General features: G+C 37.4%; 1 protein-coding gene across 24 annotated transcripts in view; it reads right to left on the minus strand.

Moving 5' to 3' along the window:
* Window positions 1–18,812, minus strand: part of ADGRL2 (adhesion G protein-coupled receptor L2) — a 384,708-nt gene that overhangs the window by 169,298 nt on the left and 196,598 nt on the right. For all 24 annotated transcript variants that reach the window (XM_042030361.1, XM_042030366.1, XM_042030367.1 and 21 more), the window contains one exon: window positions 5,317–5,353. The gene's annotated coding sequence lies outside the window, so the exon portion shown is untranslated. Of the gene's footprint in view, window positions 1–5,316; window positions 5,354–18,812 lie in introns of those variants that run through there.

The raw sequence follows: 18,812 nt of genomic DNA on the forward strand, positions 1-18,812 counted from the left end.
ATTTTTTAGATTTGACTGCGGACAGAGTTGCTAATGTTTACCGTAACACAGGGCTCTGTGACTCTCTTTGGAGAAGGGACTCTTGAAAAAAGAATTGGCTAAAGCACAGAAGTTTAACAATGAATAAATTCCAAGGCTTTGTATTGTATTAATAAGGATCAAATTCTACTTCTTTGTACAAATCCTATGAATTCAATAGAAAATCTCCATATTCCCAATTCAACCTATATTTTTTTGTCCCACTTTAAAATATCTTCCCTACTTTGTTGGAAGCCTCTTTCACACCTTGTTAGAAGTATGGGGTTGTACTGTTACAGATGATTCAGGAAAGCCCTACCCTCAGTCCTGCAGTTTGTAAGGGAAGTAACCCCACTAAGATCAATGAGCCCTGCTCTGAGTAGATGGTAACTAAAACAAAGAAATCAGACTTTGACCAATTACTTTCATAATTGGCCTTATTCTGCACTCATTCACATTTCTCCCGTAATTCTTTCCCTTCTGCTGAAACACATTATTTTACCACAACCCACCAAACTCAGGTGAAGAATAAAAAGCATTGCACAAATGAAAACTATGCTCAGGCACTGTTAACTCACACTCAGATTCTTCTTCAATAGAATATTTTTAAAATGCTTTTTGTTTTACAACTATAAAGAAAACTGTTGACTGATAAGGCAAAATGTTAAAACAATTAACTGTTTTACGTTTTTTATGTTAACCCTTTATTTTAGTCAAAGAAACACTCTGAACCAGAGGTTCAGCCTTGTTAATTATTTTATGTTGCAATCAATAAATTAAGCAGTCTTTATCCACGCTTGGTGTTATGTGAAGGATACTTGTCTGATGAAGGCACGTGAGCTCCCACCTCAGATTCTGTCTGAGGACCTAATCCAAAGTATGCCCAAACCTCTATTAGAAAACAGACCCTGCTTGGTTTTAAATCTGCTTCCCTTTTCTCTATGAGGAAATGTCTCAATTTACTATATTGACTACTATATATAGTCTATATTATCATTATGCCCATGCCTCTATATTCTATATTGTTTATTATCTATTGCCTGTTTGTATTATATTGTTGAAGAATCTTTAGGTGTTGGATGAATGGAATTATTATTTTGTAATTGAGTATTTTTAGTAGGTAAGTTTGTTGACACATGTAAGGTTTATTAATACTTTTGTTAGGTTTGTCAGGAAATAAGGGTATGGTAGAGATAAATGTCTTTTTAAAATCCATCTTGTAACAAGTTGTGCACATAACCTCTTTTCAATTTCTGCTTACGAGTAATCATTTTTATATGTGTTTAAATCACATTTCAATTTTCTGTAGACACAGTTCTTACTACATAACATATACCATTGCTAGTTTTGCAAATATGTTTTCATTATTACTTTGTAGAACTGAGACAAAACAACAGCTATTCTGCAGGATGATAGCAATGACTACCAAAGGATTCAAATCAGGATGGACACTGGAGAGCACACAGAGCAAACGGCAAACCTGTCCCAAACAACTTCTGTAGCACTGCCTCCTTTTGAAATTACACAAGTTTTACTTTTCAGTCTTGGTGGGGGTTGAATGTCATGGGAATGGGGGGAGGACACCAAACCCCACAGAAATCCCCAAGCTGAAGTCCAGCAAACCACCACCACCGTTTCAGTGCCTGATGCAAGGACAGATCTATGGGGCCACTGTGCCCTGTACCTGCCTGCAGGTACAATCCACCAGAGAGATGCTGGATGAATTTAGGTCTGGCAAATGTCAGGCAAAAATAATTGTGAACACATCCTGCCTAGGGACTTGTGTGGGATTCAGGCCTGACTTCAAGCCCAGCAAGGAGGTGCGAGCAATGTGGGTGTGCCCGCACTGTGGCCAGGACAGGCCCTTGGTCCTTGCCCTTCTGTGCCATTCCCCACAGGCAGCTGCATCAGGGTGGCCTTGGAGGAAGGCTGAAAACTTCAAAGATGTTTTGTCACAGTTCATCTTCCTTTTATTTTACTGTAATTCTGTATGGTGTGGCTAAGAGGGTCACAGACAGATAAAATGAGACATATTTTTTTCATTTCAGCTCGTGTCTCTTCTTCCTGTGCTCCATACAAGAATTTTGTAGCACATAAGGAAAAATGTTTATGTATTGTCTAAATCAGTCTAAATAAAATGTTAAAGGTGACAATCTCTTTAAACATTACTGATCATTACTTACAAAACTATATTTTAAAATTGCGAAAACAAATGCTTTGACCTTGTGAGCTATGGAAATATTTAAAAAACAAATCTGCTCTGCTTTTTTGGCTAATAGTTGTGATTTGCATAGTTGAACCTTGAATGTAGTCATAAATAGCTACAGAATCCATCTTGGCATGATGCCCAGCAATGTTAGGGTGCCAGACAAAAATCGGGTCAACCACTTACCAAGTAAGTCATTCTGTCTCAACAAGGTGATGTCTAACAAAGAAGCTACAAGGCTGAAGACAGCTAACATATTCAGCTGCTGTTCAGAAAGACAAGAACTTTTCATTTATCAGGATAATCTAATACTCATAATCAGTACACCAAGTGAACTCCCTCTTGTAAAAAAGAGAGAAGGCCCATCAATTGTTTTTGCTAATTAAGATGAATATTATTCCTGTGAAATGAACCAAAAAGTTCTGTGTAACCATAATCCCAATAGAGATCTATAATCTCAAAGAATAATTGCAGAGTTTTAATTGAGAAGAAATTGAGAACTATTTTTTGTCTTTTTCAGTTTTTAGCTGCAGCTGTCTTCTGTGTGTGTTAGTAGGTCTTTTATGTTCTCAGTTTATCTGACATGATTTTCCCTATATTAAAACTTGTGGAATTCAAAATTTATGACAAAATGTTTATATATTTGATGAAATGCTACCACTAAATGGCACATATTTAGGAATAATTTGAGGTAAAGGATAATTTATTAACATATATAGAAAAAAATCCATTTTTAGATTAAAATCTAGATGTTATGACTACTCATGGTAATGTGCATTTAATCTTTATACATTAAGCAGAGATAGAGTTAAAAATGAGAAGGTAAGTGTATTTTCTTAAAGAGATATTAATTATCTATTTAACAATTTATTTTATTCTCTGATATTTATCTTGGTTTTAAGATTAAAAGAAAGCCTTGCCATGTTGAAAGGAAGTAATGTGACAAAGCTCAGTTTCCCATTCTTTAAACAAAAGGTACCCGACTTGAAAATACATTTATATTTGAATTAATATTTACATAAAGGAAATCCATAATCAACAGAGTAACCCTGTACTCCCGGGCAAGTCAGAGAAAATTCATTGAGGTGTACACAGTTATACGCATAAAAATTAATTCTACCCAAAATAATCCATTACTGTCTTTGTTGTAGTAACCCTTAAAGTCCAAGCTTTTGTCCTATAAACTTCACTTATAGTGTAAATCATATATTTGTCCTCAAAATAAAAATAATTATAATTTCACTTAACATGCAAATTTAGAGTTATAAATTACCTCAGATCAGGATGCTGGCTGAATACACTCGTTTTCATGAAAAAATGAAACGTTCTGTCTCTCTTCTTCCCTTCCCCCAAGCCTTCTTCACAAAATCAGCCTCAGGCCAAAATGGTTTTAAGTAGACTAGAGCTGCTGGTAAACACTTACCTTTGACAATATTTTTGTCTAATGAACATTGCAGAGAAGGGTGTATGCAGTGCAAGTGTCTGTCTGTGGCTGCAACCTTCATACAATCCTTGTGCCAAGGGCCCACTGCTAATAGGCAAATATACACAAAAGAGGCGGGCCCTTTGATGGTTTAATCCCAAACATACTTAACTGTCACATAGTTAATCTTTGAGATTAAAAATGCCTCTTGAGTTCTTCTTGAACATTTTTATGTTTGTGGATGAAAGAGGTTAAATGTAGTTCTCATGCCTGTTTGGACTGTTCTTTTATTTTTCTTTTTTACTTCCCCTCCACCCCTAGTTCAACATGACTTTTCCCTTTCTTTAATCACAGCTATGCCCCTGAAGGATCTGCAAGCATGATAATTCTGAAATACCCCATTCTTTCCCCCTTAGCAGGCAGGTAAAAGTGCATTACAGACCTTGCCAAAGCAGAACTCATTGCTGTTATCAGAGGGGTAAAGCTACAGGTCAAAACCACTTGCATCCAAACAGCTTCACCTGCAGGTTTTACTTTCCTAGAAAAAAGTTTCAAAGAACAACCAACTCTCCATGTTGATCAGAAATAATTCTTAAAGGTCATCACAAAACTTGTGTTTTGGTGTTGGTTTTCTTGAACACTGGCAACTTTGATACTGCTTCTATCAGATATAACAAAAAATCAGTCCCACATATTTTAAATATATCATTGGTTTAAGCTCTGATGCATTAAATTTTGTGAATAATCTCCTTTTTTTTTATGGAGACTGAAGTTCTTTTTGGCATTAGATGGAAGATCTCTGAAGTGTAACACTAAGAAGCACATTTTAAGTCAGAAATTGTGCCCCAATGAGATATTTTTCAAGTAATATTTCTTTCCACTTTAGCTTCCACAGTAGTTTCTCTTCATGATAGTTCTATGTTGATTTCAGACTACATTTTTATGTAGTGGGAAAGGATATTTTTTGTAAAGTGAATGCCCAAGACCTGTTGGAAAACATTTCTCCTTAACAATGTACTCATACGATTCAGTAGTTTGCTCAGAAGTGTTATTTTAGGATGACCTTTACACATACAGGATGATGAATTTTTCCTTTTATTTGATTGTAAAGATGTTATGATCAAGGGGCAAAATAAATACTGCCTTTTTCAGCCATAAAAAAAAAATGAAGATGAAACCATCTTTTTAAAACAACATGATAGCATGCAGAAGTGATGTCTATGTTTGTAAACTACATATTTTTAAATTCACACATACAGCAAAGCTCCAGTGAAATGTAAATAAAAATCAATTTTATACAGTTCAAATAGTAAAAGACACTATGAAAGCCACCCTTTTTCAACCTGTAGAAGAGAGCTATTTATGTTTAAGGGAATTTATACATTACAAATAGTTGTTAATGAAAATAAATAGTTGAGCATTCTGTGGTCATCCGCATTTCTAACAAGGATGTTAAATCCTCCCATATTTTCTTTTGAATAATTAGCATAATGTTCTGCAAGTCTTTTCTAGGTAGCTTACAAGATTTGAATATTCAAATATTTTCAGCTGTATAAGCCATATAATTATGAAATTGTACAGTTTTTTCTCAAGCAATTTAGCAATACTTTCTTACAAGAATTTACCTTCTGTTCTTTGTTATCAGAAACAGAAAAAGCTTTTTGCTTACCAGAAAAGTAGGAATTCATCATTCTGCCATAAAGACCCTAGAAAGCAAAGAAAGTGTTATTAGTTATTGTATTCTTACCTGCAGGGATTCTAACAGCCAAACAGTGCATCAGCATCAAAACAAAAAATGAAAATACATGTTCAAATCACAGATCAATAGCTTAATGCACTTCCAAACATGTATTACATGTACTTAGCAGGTACTGGACTAGAAAAAAACCCAGGCTATCATGCATATCTGCACGATTTAGAACTGGCATTTACAACTGCATGCCAGCTGGAATTTATCTGCATAGTTTTCACAAAATACAGACACAGGATCTTGGCATCCAACTTGTGACTGTATTTTTGAAAAGAAATCCATGGGCTTGCTGTCACTCTGCTATGGAGTAGGAGAAAACAGGAGCATAAAGGGTTATGATCAAAGGAGACAATTATCAATTACATGTTAAAGCCTTCCTTCCTAACTCATTGAGAAATTTGTATTAGTATTGAGCAAATTCCATTACTATTAAAACAATTAATCAGCCTTTACATTTTGCTTCAGAATATTATTGCTCATGAGTTCTACATTGGTCAGACTGGGGTCCTGAGGAAGTACTGAGTACACCCCACACCTCATCAGCATGCTTTATCTGTGGTGTGAAAATGAAAGAATGGACACTAGTTAACTCTCTTCACTTCCTTTTTTTCTATGATCCCTTTCAGTCTGTTTTATACCTGACATCATGGCTATTTTTCTTTAGAAAGAAATGAATCACTGCTACCATTCCCTGTACTACAGGCTGAACGGAGAGGGAGTGATTCACTCCATACCCACACAGAGCCTCTCTGTGATTTCATGTGCTATATGTACCAATGGTGCACTTTGAGAATAAAAGGTTTTCAGGATAATAGGCTAAATTCTGTGATCATTTCTCACACAGAATACAACTTTACTCCTGCTGAAATGGCCAGAGTTAGACACAGAATCTGCCTCATGTATAGTAGTTTTCTGAGGTAAAACAGTTTTGTGCCAAAGAAGGAAGAACACTTAAACCCCACTTACTATTCTTAACTTTTTTCACTGTTTGAGAAAATGAAATCTTTATGTAAACATGTGAGGGAGAGAATTAAGGAATTCAATTAAATATTATGTTGAAAAAATGTTACTAGAACCAAGAGATCCAGTCACAGGCCACTTAGAAAAAAAAATGTTGAGGTCTGAGTAGGACTATTAACTTCAAAGAGGAAAAGTAAAAACTCAAATAAATGATAGATCAATTCCAGGTTTTCACCATGAACACATGTACCACTGGATGAACTATACGTATTTAAAGGTAAGGGAGACTCCAGACAGAGAAGAATTCCACAGTACAGTAAAGAAGTTATTTCTGTTCAAGGAGTTTACCTTGGGCAAAAAGGGAGTTTCCAGGGTGTGCAGTGCTGCAGAAATTCAGACTTAATCTAGGCTGTGCACAGCACAAGAAATAGGGAGCCTGGCTAAAGCTCGTGTAAATTAGAACAATCCCTGAGGGCTGCTCTATTTCATGTGAAGATTCATTGGCCTGTAGCAGCCTTGAATCTCAGCATCTACAGAGGCACCTTAAAGCCGCTTTTACTCCATTCTTCATGGGCTACACCTCCTTCTCAGTGCCTCATCTCAAATCTAGTACAGGATATTTCTTTTGCTCCATTTATAAAATACAGGAAAACAGGGTCCCTCTCAGCCAAAGAAACAATATTTCACGTAAGCTCAAAATGAATCCTTTGAACATCTGTTCCAGTGGAGCCAAGTTCCCACAAAGCACTGGCTTCTGTGTGCTTCCCATAGATCTCTGCTCCTCAGCGCTCTGAGTTTGCAAACATGCTGTTTGAGTGAGGCACACATTTATCAACTGCCTGTTTGGGACTCTTACTAAAAAAATCCATTCATTTCAGCAAAGTACTAGCTCCCTTTCCTCCATGCAGCTTTGGAGTCCCCTTGCCACAAAGCTGTGTTGTTTTTTTTTTTTCCCAAAGCTATTTGTAAACCAATAAAATGTCACTACTTCATAAATGAACAAAAGCTCTCATTGACTTCAAAAGGATTATATTCACAGGAGATTTTGTCTCTAGTTCTTGCCTGCTTAATTATTAAGATTCTAGAACGTGAGTTAGAGTGTTGTAAGATAAGAACTGAAAATTGTGGGCCTGTCCCCACCTATCAGCCAGGTATGCAATCCACCAGGCTGATACATGACCTATTCAGTACTTTCACACGAGTGTCCTCCTAAAGGCATTGCAGCAATGTTTGTGCTTAGAGTTAAGTATATGTTTTAATGTTCTACTAAATCATGGCTTAAGTACTTACATGGTTTCAGATGAGCACAGCAGCTGAAAGTAAAGTAAGTTTAGTGTGATGGCTAATGTATGAACTCTTTTTGGACACAAATAATTTTAACAGGTTATTTGCTGCTATATAGGATACAGAATTATTAGTTTAGAAGAAGTGAGTCAAGGTTTTTCCTGGTGTTTGTTTTCACTGGCTGAAATAAATAACTGGCTGGGTGTGTGTATGACCACCCAGCTCTCCAATTTAAAGAAATGCTAACAAGTCTTCGATTTCCTTTTTGAAAAATCAGATTTTTCTATTTAGGTTATAATTGTTTTCAGTGCCTCTGGCACTAGCATTACAAGTGTCAGAAAGAAAAGAAGATCAGCCCTGTAGTTCCTGTTTACTCACTCCACTTTCTGGAGCATTAAACAAAACTGCCCATTTCTGATCACGGGCTCCTGAAGAGGGCAGCACGTTCTAGATATTATTGAACTGTAAGCTTTGAGGTGACAGCCTGGGCTTCACTGCACTGCACACGGAGGAAGGGCGAATAAAACTTTCTGGATATTTTATGTACACACTTCCCACGATACAATAAGTCAGCAAAAGTCCTAGGCTTTTGACCAAGGTCAAAACTGTATTTGGTTATTAAAGAGAACATCCAAATTAGATACCTGAAGCAAAGTATTTAGAAAGAGAGCAGCGAAGTACCAGCAAGGAGAACTTTCACAAGGACCATGTTTTATCTTTAACACTGTAGATAACTTTTCCTATTGGCAGTGCATTGACTATCAAAACTACTAAAGGGGTTAGATTTAATTATCTCACTTCTTTGCACATTTCTTCTCAATTGCTATGGCAACATTCAGTTGCCTCAGCAGCAATGTACACTTTAATCAGATATTTCCTCACTCATTTCTCTGTGCACCACAGCAATGTAGTCAAATTTACAGCCAAACCCTGATGCATCTGATAACACCTCCTAGGAATTAATGGCTAGGTTTCCCCTGCCCCTCACCCATAGCCACAAATATTTCTAGAGAGTTTTGCACTCCAATGATAAAAGCTTTAGGAGTTGAAAAGTGTGTGTGCTTCCCTACTTCACTGTATCTTCCCTACTTCACTGATTTTATGCTGTCTTCTGTCACCACTCCCTTTTCACAAGGCTTCTACTTACTTGGGAACTCTTCCCATCAAGCAATGGGCAGGTCTTCTGGTCCCTGCAGGAACTCTTTCAGGGCTGAGAACAGGAAACATAATAATTGGGCAGACAATAAGGTTCCTCCCATATTCCACCCTGCCCTGAAAAGCTTTTTGTTGGATTACTCAGCCCTGATTAAATGCTTCGTCAGAGTACATCATAGTTCTTTAAAGTTCTTGGCCCAGAAACCAGGAACATGGGCTAAAATAAAAGTAATTAGAAGTGATGAGCAGATAGTAGGGACTCCTTATTGAAATGCAGACAGTAAAAAGAGTCAGGAAGCTAAACGTACATGGGGATTACTAAATTCAGGTTATGGGAAATCTTGATATTTCTGACACAGAATATTGTCTGGTTTGAAAACATGTCATCATCAAGGTAAAGGGCAAACAGAGATAAGTTCCTAATGCTGCCTTAGTGTCTGTGGTGAAAAACATAGAAATGCATTAGAAGGATTGTATTTGTTTGGATTATAGTCAAACATTTAGGAAAGAGAGATAGGCATAAAGCAGTAAAACTTAATTCTGCATATTCTGAAGATTGTCATTAGATATCCAATTTTGCTTTTTTGCGTTAAAGGAAATATTCTACACTGCTTTTTGTTCTACATGTATTTTTCATAGCTGTTCACCTGTTTGCATGTAATCAACTATCACAGCTCACTTTTTAATAAGGTCTCAGATTACTGCTGTCCTAAATATTTTTGGAAACCCTGGGTAAGTACAGAGTTGTCTTGGACCATTTTGTTCCAGAGAGGTGTTAACAGAGTCAGAACCACTCCACATCATGTCAATGATAACAAAGTCTGATCAACATCCCTGACCATGCAACATAAAGTCACTTTCTACAGTTTATCACCATGTGAGCCATAGCAGCTTTTCTAGATGTTTTGTAACTCAGTGTACCAAAAAATACAAGTGTCAATTTATTAGGAAATTCCAGGAAAAACTCTGCACACTCTGCTTTCCGTACATGACAAGGGATCTGATCATATATTACAAGGAAGTTCACAATATATGGGATGTTTATTATGGATCTGGGGGAGACTTTTCCAGCTGAAGTACCAAAAACAAACATTTGCGGGCCTATGTCACATGACATCACTGTCTCCCAATCAACCACTGAAGTTGTTATTTTTTTAGGATTCTGAGGAAGAAGTTAAAAGTTATAGAATCTACAATGCTTTTTGACATCAGTACTTCTGGAGATGTACATATATTGTCTTTGAAATTAATAGGTCTAACCTTATAAATAAAAACAATTTCAGTTTCCAGGACTGCTCTCAGTAGCTTAAAAAAAGTATCTGTTGCAAATTTGTATATATAATATGAGCTTTATATATAACTAAACACAATATGTAACAAACAACATTGTGCTGTAGGGGATGCAAAGATCTCTTAAAGTTCAGATTTTGAAATTGTATTGGAAAATAAAAATTAAAAAAACCCCAAAACTTTAAACCTAAAAATTTCGATATCTATGAATAAGTAAATATTACAAAATTTTTGTAGTATAACTTCTTCCACTTAAAGAATTGTTTTAAAAGTTGCTTCCTGTAACTTGGGAAGAGCTATGCTGATTTCTACCAGCTGAGAATCTGGTACACAGTCTTTATAATAATATTTTTTTTCTTTTGCTGAAATTATCTATGTCATAAAATTAGAAATCTAGGCCAAACAATCTATTCCTTGTTTGAATACTTTACCTGTTTGTGTTTATGTGAAATAACCAAAAGTAAAATATTTTCAAACCAGTTTTTGGTGAGGGTGTGATTTCCACAGGGTACAGTAGACTTCAATACAATGTAATCTCTAAACTAAGGCACATCACACAGTTCTGTAGGGGACACAAAGTTCTCACTAGGTTTCTTATCAGCAGTTTACAAATTTTTGCTATGGGCTGCCTTTAATTTTCAGTAATAGTTTGTTTCCTTCCCTCCTTTCATTCCTTCTTTAAGTAGATTTTTCTTTAGTCTGTTTTAACCTAACCCCACCCCTTCCCTCATTCTGAGTATAATAAACTACATTCTTTATAACTTAAAAACACTCCTGTTTCCCTCCAGCACAAGCAGAGCTCCTGGCATCCTCCCACTGCCCAGCAGTTGTCCTTCCCACTTCTCCAAGAGCTGCTGTGATCCAGGTATTCATCACAGAGTATCTTCCTGGTCAACCAAATCAAACATTTTCTTAGGAGAAGTGCCTGTTTTCCTTGACCTTGGCTCTCTGCAGCCTGAACATCTTGTCTCAAGGAGAGGACACAGAGTGTGGCACCTGTAGCTGCTGCAGGTCCATTTCTCATATGGTTGCAAAGAAGGGAGGAATTTGTGTGACAGAGACAGGGTAGGATGACAGAAAAATTCAAAAGCTGAGTAAAACTCTGGAGATTTTTATATTTTTTAATTCCCACTTCTCTAGTCACTTAGTTTCAACTCTACTTGAGTTTAAAGACCCTTTCTATAAAGACTAATCAATGTTTATGCAAGTGACCATATTATTTTTTTTAAAAGCTTAACCAAACTGGAGAGTGGAATTGCTACAGGGGATGCACTACTCAGTTTTTGTGTATGTTATGCACACACACATATGTACATGCATACACAGAATTTATGTATGCTCTTACTGTAGCACTAATACTCCCTAAAGGTATTATTATGTTGTAAGACAAATTAAAATTAAACAAGAGGTAAAAGTGCACATGAACTGAAAACTGTTAAAAATGCCTACAGGCAAGACAGAAGTGAACAGCAGGAATTTATCCAGCTGTGGGTGCTTTGGAGTTCCTCTGGGCCAACTGACTGTACTCCCATTTCTGCTGCAGGAAATGCAATTTAAAAAAAAAATCATATAGGTCATGTGAATTTCAAGCAAAATGACATTAATATTTTTTTTTCTGCCTGTAAGATAAAAATGAAGGAATTTCTGTAAAACTCATTAAGCTGCAGGACTGAATGTGGAGGGATGGATGTAATACCTGACAGAAGAGCCCAGAAACAGTAACAGAGATATATACCCAGGTCAGAAATGTCATAGCAGGTATGTTTGCTGACAAGCACATCTAATAACATGTGCAATCAGTGGATTATATGAGATCAACTTTGAGAACTTCTGTAAAAAAATCTGTCCTGATAGAGTATTTCTAAAGCTAAATTGCAAAAGAGGTTTTTTTTTGTACTGGCAAGTGCAATGAGACCCTATAAAGGATACCTGAGAAGAGCAGAACTGACATGGCCAAAGGTCTGCATCCTGAGATCAAAAACAGAATCATAAACAACTACAGGAGTAGTAGCATGTGTTAAATATGTACTAAATTTGGATGTGCAAATCACATTTTATGTAGGTGCAAATGGATGCACTCATTAGAGGTGAAGGTGATCAAACTGAATAATTATTTATCTTTGCGAGTAAAATTGTTAGGTTTACTACTTCCCTTCATTCAAACCTTAAAACAATGTATCTCACAGAGAAAGAATTTGCTATGTAAATTATTACGTGTTATGCACTGAGAAAGAGAAATGACATGGCTCAATATCACAGTCACATAATGAAATAAGGAACTGTACTCCAACCAGTTAATTCAGCTATTTTTGTGACAGTGTTATCCAACAGTTATCACCATGACAATGCATCTTTGTTGACTTAGAAGTGCACAAAAATGAAAGAGCATTTGGACATGGAGACAAGGATATGAAGCCATGGTAGGAAGGAAGATTAGAATTGTAATTCTGTCTCATTTTTACAATACTGAAATCCCTGTGGTATCACTGGAAGTGCTCCCAATTTCCACCAGGACAAAAGAAAGCATGTCTTCCTCTGATTCTACGTACTTGGAAACTATATAACAGCTGTATTTATAGTCCAACAGCTATATAATGAAAGGAAATATGTGAAAATGAAAAAAAAGTATTAGCACATGCATCAGAATAACACAACAAATAGGATGTGGCTTTCTCCTGGTGAAAATAGAAATTAATCTTTTCTGCTTTGAGCACTTTGACTCCAAGTGCAAGTCTTATAATCTAATTGGTATTATAGAATCACATAATGTTTACATTGGAAAAGACACTCAAGATCATTGAGTCAAACCATTCGCCTCATGCTGCCAAGTCCACCACTAAACCATGTTCCTAAGTACCACATCTACATGTTGTTTTAACTACCTCCAGGGATGATGACTCAGCCACTTCCCTGGGAAGCCTGTTCCAATGCCTGACCACCCTTTCAGTGAAGAAATATATCCACTCTAAACCTCCCCTGGTGCAATTTGAGGCCATTTCCTCTTGTCCTTGTATTGCTTTGTACTTGTCAGAAGAGACTAACCTTTCAGGTAGTTGTAGAGTGATAAAGTCAGTCCTGAGCTTCCTTTTCTCCAAGCTTAACACCACCATCTCCTTCAGCCACTCCTCATAAGACTTCTGTTCCAGTTCCATTGCTGTTCTCTGGACTAGCTGCAGCCCCTCAATGTCTTTCCCAAACTGAGAGCCCCAGAACTGGACACAGCACTCAAGGTGTGGCCCCACCAGTGCTGAGCACAGGGGGACAATCACTGCCCTGGTCCTGCTGGCCACACTTATTGCTGATCCAAGCCAGGATGCCACTGGCCTTCTTGGCCACCTGGGCAGAGATGGCTCAGGTTCAGATGCTGTCAACCAACATCCCCAGGTCCTTCTCTGCTGGGCAGCTTTCCAGCCACTCTGCCCCAAGGCTGTTGTGCTGCATGGGGTTGTTGTGACCCAAATGCAGGAACCAGCACTGAGTCTTGTTGAGCCTCACACAACTGGCCTCAGCCCATCAATCCAGCCCATCCAGACCCCTCTGCAGAGCTTTTCTGCCCTCCAGCAGACTGACAGTCCCACACAGTTTTGTGGTATCTGCAAACTGGCTGTGGGTGCCCTCAATCCCCAAATTCAGATCATCAGTAAAGGTATTAAACAGAACTGTCCCCAACACTGAGCCTTGGGGGACCCCACTAGTGACCAGCCACCAAATGGGTGTAGCTGCATTCACCACCAGTCTCCAGGCCCAGCCATCCAACCAGTTTTTAAGTCAGTGGAGGGTGCATCCATGCACACCATGGGAAGGCAGTTTATTCAGGAGAACATTGTGGGAAACTGTCAAAGGCTTTACTAAAGTCCAGTCACAGCCTTTCTCTCTTCCATAAAGCAGGTCACCCTGTCATAGAAGGAGACCAGGCTGGTCAAGCAGGACCTGCCTTTCAAAAGCCCATTTTGGCTGGGCCTGATCCCCAGTTTGTACTGCACCTGCTGTCTGATGGCACTAAAGATGATCTGCTCCATGACTTTCCCCAGCACTGAGGTCAGACTGACAGACCTGTAGTTCCCCGGATTCTCCTTCCCCCTCATTTGGGTAGATGGGTGTCATATTTGCTAAGCCCTTGTCAATGGGACCTCCTGGGTTAGCCACGACTGCTGGTAAAGGACAGGTGTCTTGGTCAGCACTTCATGAATATTAAATGCAAGTAGCTGAGATTCATATAGATTTTCTATATGAAACCAAACAATTTGTATATATGAAACTATTTCTTCCTTCAGAATAGAGCTCTGTGAAACAAATTGAACCCTAAATGAAACAATAGCCTCAAAGACTTCTGACTTTATAGGGCACTTCCATGCTTAAAAGCACCAATGAAAAATGTACTGGTTTTGCTCGACAGATCTGCTCTTTGGACTAAATCCAGATTTCAAGTTATTGGGAGAGGCTTTTACTTCTGGATCGGGCCCTTTGTGTATATTCACACTCATGTATGATTACTTTAGTGGAAAAAGTGGTTTTATTCCCACTTATGATGAAGTGAACTGAATTCTCTTTTGGCATTACTTACTATATCAACAGTGAAATTTATGCAGTCACAGTGCATTTAAATTCTGTACTATAATAAAACTGCATTATCCCAATGAAGGGTAGCAGAAAAACTACTAACATTTAGCTGGGAGCATCTTTAGTAATAACAAGATGCATAAGATAGAAGGAATACCGCCTGGTCTCTTGAAAACCACTTGAGTTTTCCAAGTTCTGCAGTCAAAAGCTGTAAAATATATTTTTATTAGTCAACTGAGAAAATTAGATAAATCCTATGAGATTAAAAGCATGTGGAAATCTATTCTGCCATTCTAGCAAAGTAATTTTTCATGATGCAACTGAACTGAAATAGTTCCTTTTGTGAAACAATTCAATTGTTAAAGCATTTCTGAGTATGAGTAGAACGCATTTAGTAAAACTCACTTGTACCCCTTCTATATTGTTGCTTTCTTCAGCAAAATTTGGCATATACTGTGTGTTGGCATTTTATTTATTACATGCAATATTTAAAAGAACATTTGAGGAAAGGGTATAAGAACTAAGGTGCATGATCATATGCATATTATAGTTGAGACTGCCAAAGGAGCATGGAGAAACTAGACCTCTAGCATTTATTGAAATTCCATGGAAGGTAGGCTCCAGTGGCAATCCCAGACTACGTAGAGAACAGAATTTCTCTGCATTTATTCAGGTATGCACCTGAATTTTTGCTTTAGCAAAACTCAGTGTGATCAAGTACTGTGAACATAGGATTGAGCTTTGCAATTTCCTGAATAGCTTTTATGAGGAGGGCTTGTGCCTCTGTCTTTCTCCTCCCTTTGCTGTTCATGCCCTGCTTTCCATTTTCCACTCCCTCCTTCTTTAAGCCTCCCCAGCAACATGCTGGACTTAGCAGGAACTGGGGTCAGCGTGGTGATCAATGGCTCGGGCGGTTGAGCATTCAGCCATTGATCACACTGAATAAATTCATAGATCTCAGCCATGCCATCACCAGCAGCTGCTTCTACTTAGCCTGCCAACTTTCTGTCACCTCGAGGATTCAATGAAGTTCAGAGGCAGTGTGAGAAGGTTATATAATTCTGTCAAGAGATCATGTATTTGATTTTTTTCATCTCTTAGACCTACATGTCTACCCTTTGGGGGTCTATCACAGACTGAGAAGTTCCAATATATTACATACCATAACACAGCAGTATAAAGAGTGCTGTATAAAATATATAAATGCCCTTCCTTTGAACAGAATAGCAGGAGCTTTCACTCCTTTCTTTCATTAAAAGAACATTACCTAATGCTGAAGAGAAACCACAGCTGTATTCATATATGTATGCACATGCTTTGCTTGTAATTTGAAACACATTGTCAGATATTATCATATCTAGTATTCCTTCTCTCACTTATATTTAAATATTCTATGCTTAATTTGTAAGAGTAAAAAGTTACTTTAATCGCTTCGATAAAATATGTACAGTTTAGCAACTTTACTGGGAAAACAAAATATATTTCACCAAGCCATCAAAAGGACACTGGGAACTTGAATGCTACTTTCTCATCCAAAATCTCATTGTGCAGTGTAGCTGACCTTTTTTTGCTCCATTTTTTCCTGTTTACCTAGCACAGGTAGTTTGTGCACTTGCTCACATACACTGAAGTACAAAGCTGCCACACTTTTGGATGCTATCACTTCCCAGCCTTATACCTTGCCCCTCCACTGGAAGATTGTAATCCCATCGACAGTCCCGAGGATCAGGGCAAAGGCTTTTCACTGGCAGTTTAAATTAGCAGGCAATGTGAATGTAGGTGGCTCAAGTACAGACACATGCTCCTCTCTCCTGTCCCTGTAGGCTGACAGCAATTTCCAGCAGAATTGTAAGATGGGACAGCTGTGAGCATGAATATCTGAAATCATGGCAACGACATCTGGCAGAGCTTGTCTGTCACAGCCCCATGGCTGAAAGGTTGGTTGGCAGTGTGGGCTCTGCAGGCAGGGGTCTGCTGGAGAGAGGTGCTGGAAAGCTCAGGCCTACAAATCCTCTCCAAACAACTGGCAGCAAAGAATGAAAATAACCACAGTGCACAGAACAATGTTGTAAAAAAGTCAGATTTCAAAGTTTTAAAATAATGCTGTAATGATTCACAGGAGTCAGGTTGGCACTGGGTTGAGTTTCTGTTAGAGGAAACAATGTGAGGGGGGAATATGAAAGTATTAATGATTAATAATGATGGCTATGATAGTAATATTCTCTGGTCTTCTGAATGATGCTTCCAAACATTCATGGAGGAAAAAAATTAAAGAATTCTAGATATTTTCTAGGAATTAGAAAAAACCCTTCCATATTTTTCAAAAAAATCTTTTCTTGAATTGGTCATTTTGAAAACATTAAAATTGACAGTGTCCCTTTTAATGATACACTTTCAAAGCTTTATAAAATCTCCCTGTTAAATGAGGCTACTATAACACATTCAAAGAGGTATATGCAGCTTGAAAAAGGATTCAACATCCAGGAAAAAAAGGCCATATTCTGTTATACGAATGCAGTTCCAGGGCTTTAATGAATCCAGAGAATTTACCAATAAACATAGTACATAAATTAAGTTGATATACTATGCAATCTGCAATTTAAAAGCTGATGAAAGAAAGACTTAAAGGTTCCTATTCACCATCTTGCCATTTTTATAGTTTATCATAATAAAAAATGAAAAGAAAGTGGTATCAGTCAATATTACAGGATTCCATATTAGCTTTTCACATAAACCAGGTGCAAGCAATTAAGATTATGGTTCCTGTATTTTTAAAAGGCTCTTTGTCCATTTTCTTTTATCCATTCAGTTAAAAAAAAAATCCATAGCTACTCCTAACAATTTGGGATTTTTGCTGCCTGTCTTTGCTGCCATCAGCTCTCTTCCTGAGTACTTAGTATCTTGTAAGGCCCATTTGAGTTCACATTAGAAGAGATAAAATTTTAATAAAAAGTTATGGGAGTGATATTTTAACAAAACCAATTTTAATTGAAATTACCTCAAATGCAAACACATCTTTCCATGTTAGGTTTGGTATACCCGTTTCAAACCATCTCAAACCCATTTAAAAGCAAAATCCATCACTTGGACTAAAACTAAGGTGTCATTGTCACTTTAAATCACAACTCTGTATTTCAGCAATTGGCATCTCATGAAGTGGTTGTGCCACTTGCAAAATATTCAAGGACAATATTAAACAACATCCACAACCTTCCCAATGTTATTTAAAGAAAAATTAGGTTTTCTATCTAATTTCTTTGCCTCTTCAAATACTGTTATTAACATTCTTTTTCACGCATCTTTGTTTCCCCTCTTTCGATTTTAATTATGTTTTTCTTTCTAAATTAATCCTTTGTTTGAACTGTTACTTTTGAGAGAAAAATAGAGTTGTACAACAAGCAGCTGAATATTTGCCAGTTTGCTTTGGGTCTTTTCATGTTCCTTCTCAGAGGCCAGATTCGACAAGGTGCTGAGCATCAGGCAACTCACTAAAAGTTGAGGGTGCTGAGAATATCTCAGAAGAGCCTAGCATATTGCAGGATCATGCCTTGCACAGCAAGTTCTCCAAGTGATGACTATTTATGTTTCACTGAATAGACTTAGCATAAATTTTAACAACTCTGATATGATTGGGATTTTTTTAATGGGCAAAGAGGAGGCATTTTTCATGACCATATCACTCAGCACTTTGAGAATGAAGTGTACAGCAATGCCACCCAAAATGTCTGGCAAAGAACCAGATGTCATAGTAACAAACACACAAATACTGGAATACATTAGAGGCAATTGCAAGGTACGTAAGCTCCTCAGTGCTGAGAAGGCAGCCAGATCACTGTAAGTCCTGCTTAATCAAATAATAGTACAAAACAAACTTACACACAATCACCAAGAAACCACAAGGATGACCCCATAAGTACTGGACATGTTTTACTATTCACTTGGATTCTATTTTTTATGTTACAGATGCAGCATTAAGTAATATTCTAAATATGCATGTTAACTAAATAATAAATTTAAATATTTTTTTAAAAAATGCAACGTTAGCCTAAAATACTTACAATTTTTCCGTCTGTTACACAGATAGTTTATATTCACTGCTTCTCCACTTCCTGCAGAGAAGCATTTTTGATTTCTTTCACAGGTGTGGTAATGAGCCACAGAGTCTG

This window comes from Corvus kubaryi, unplaced genomic scaffold, assembly GCF_017639235.1.
Source record: "Corvus kubaryi isolate FWS band 111438036 unplaced genomic scaffold, C.kubaryi_AGA036_p1.0 37334, whole genome shotgun sequence".
Lineage (NCBI taxonomy): Eukaryota > Metazoa > Chordata > Aves > Passeriformes > Corvidae > Corvus > Corvus kubaryi.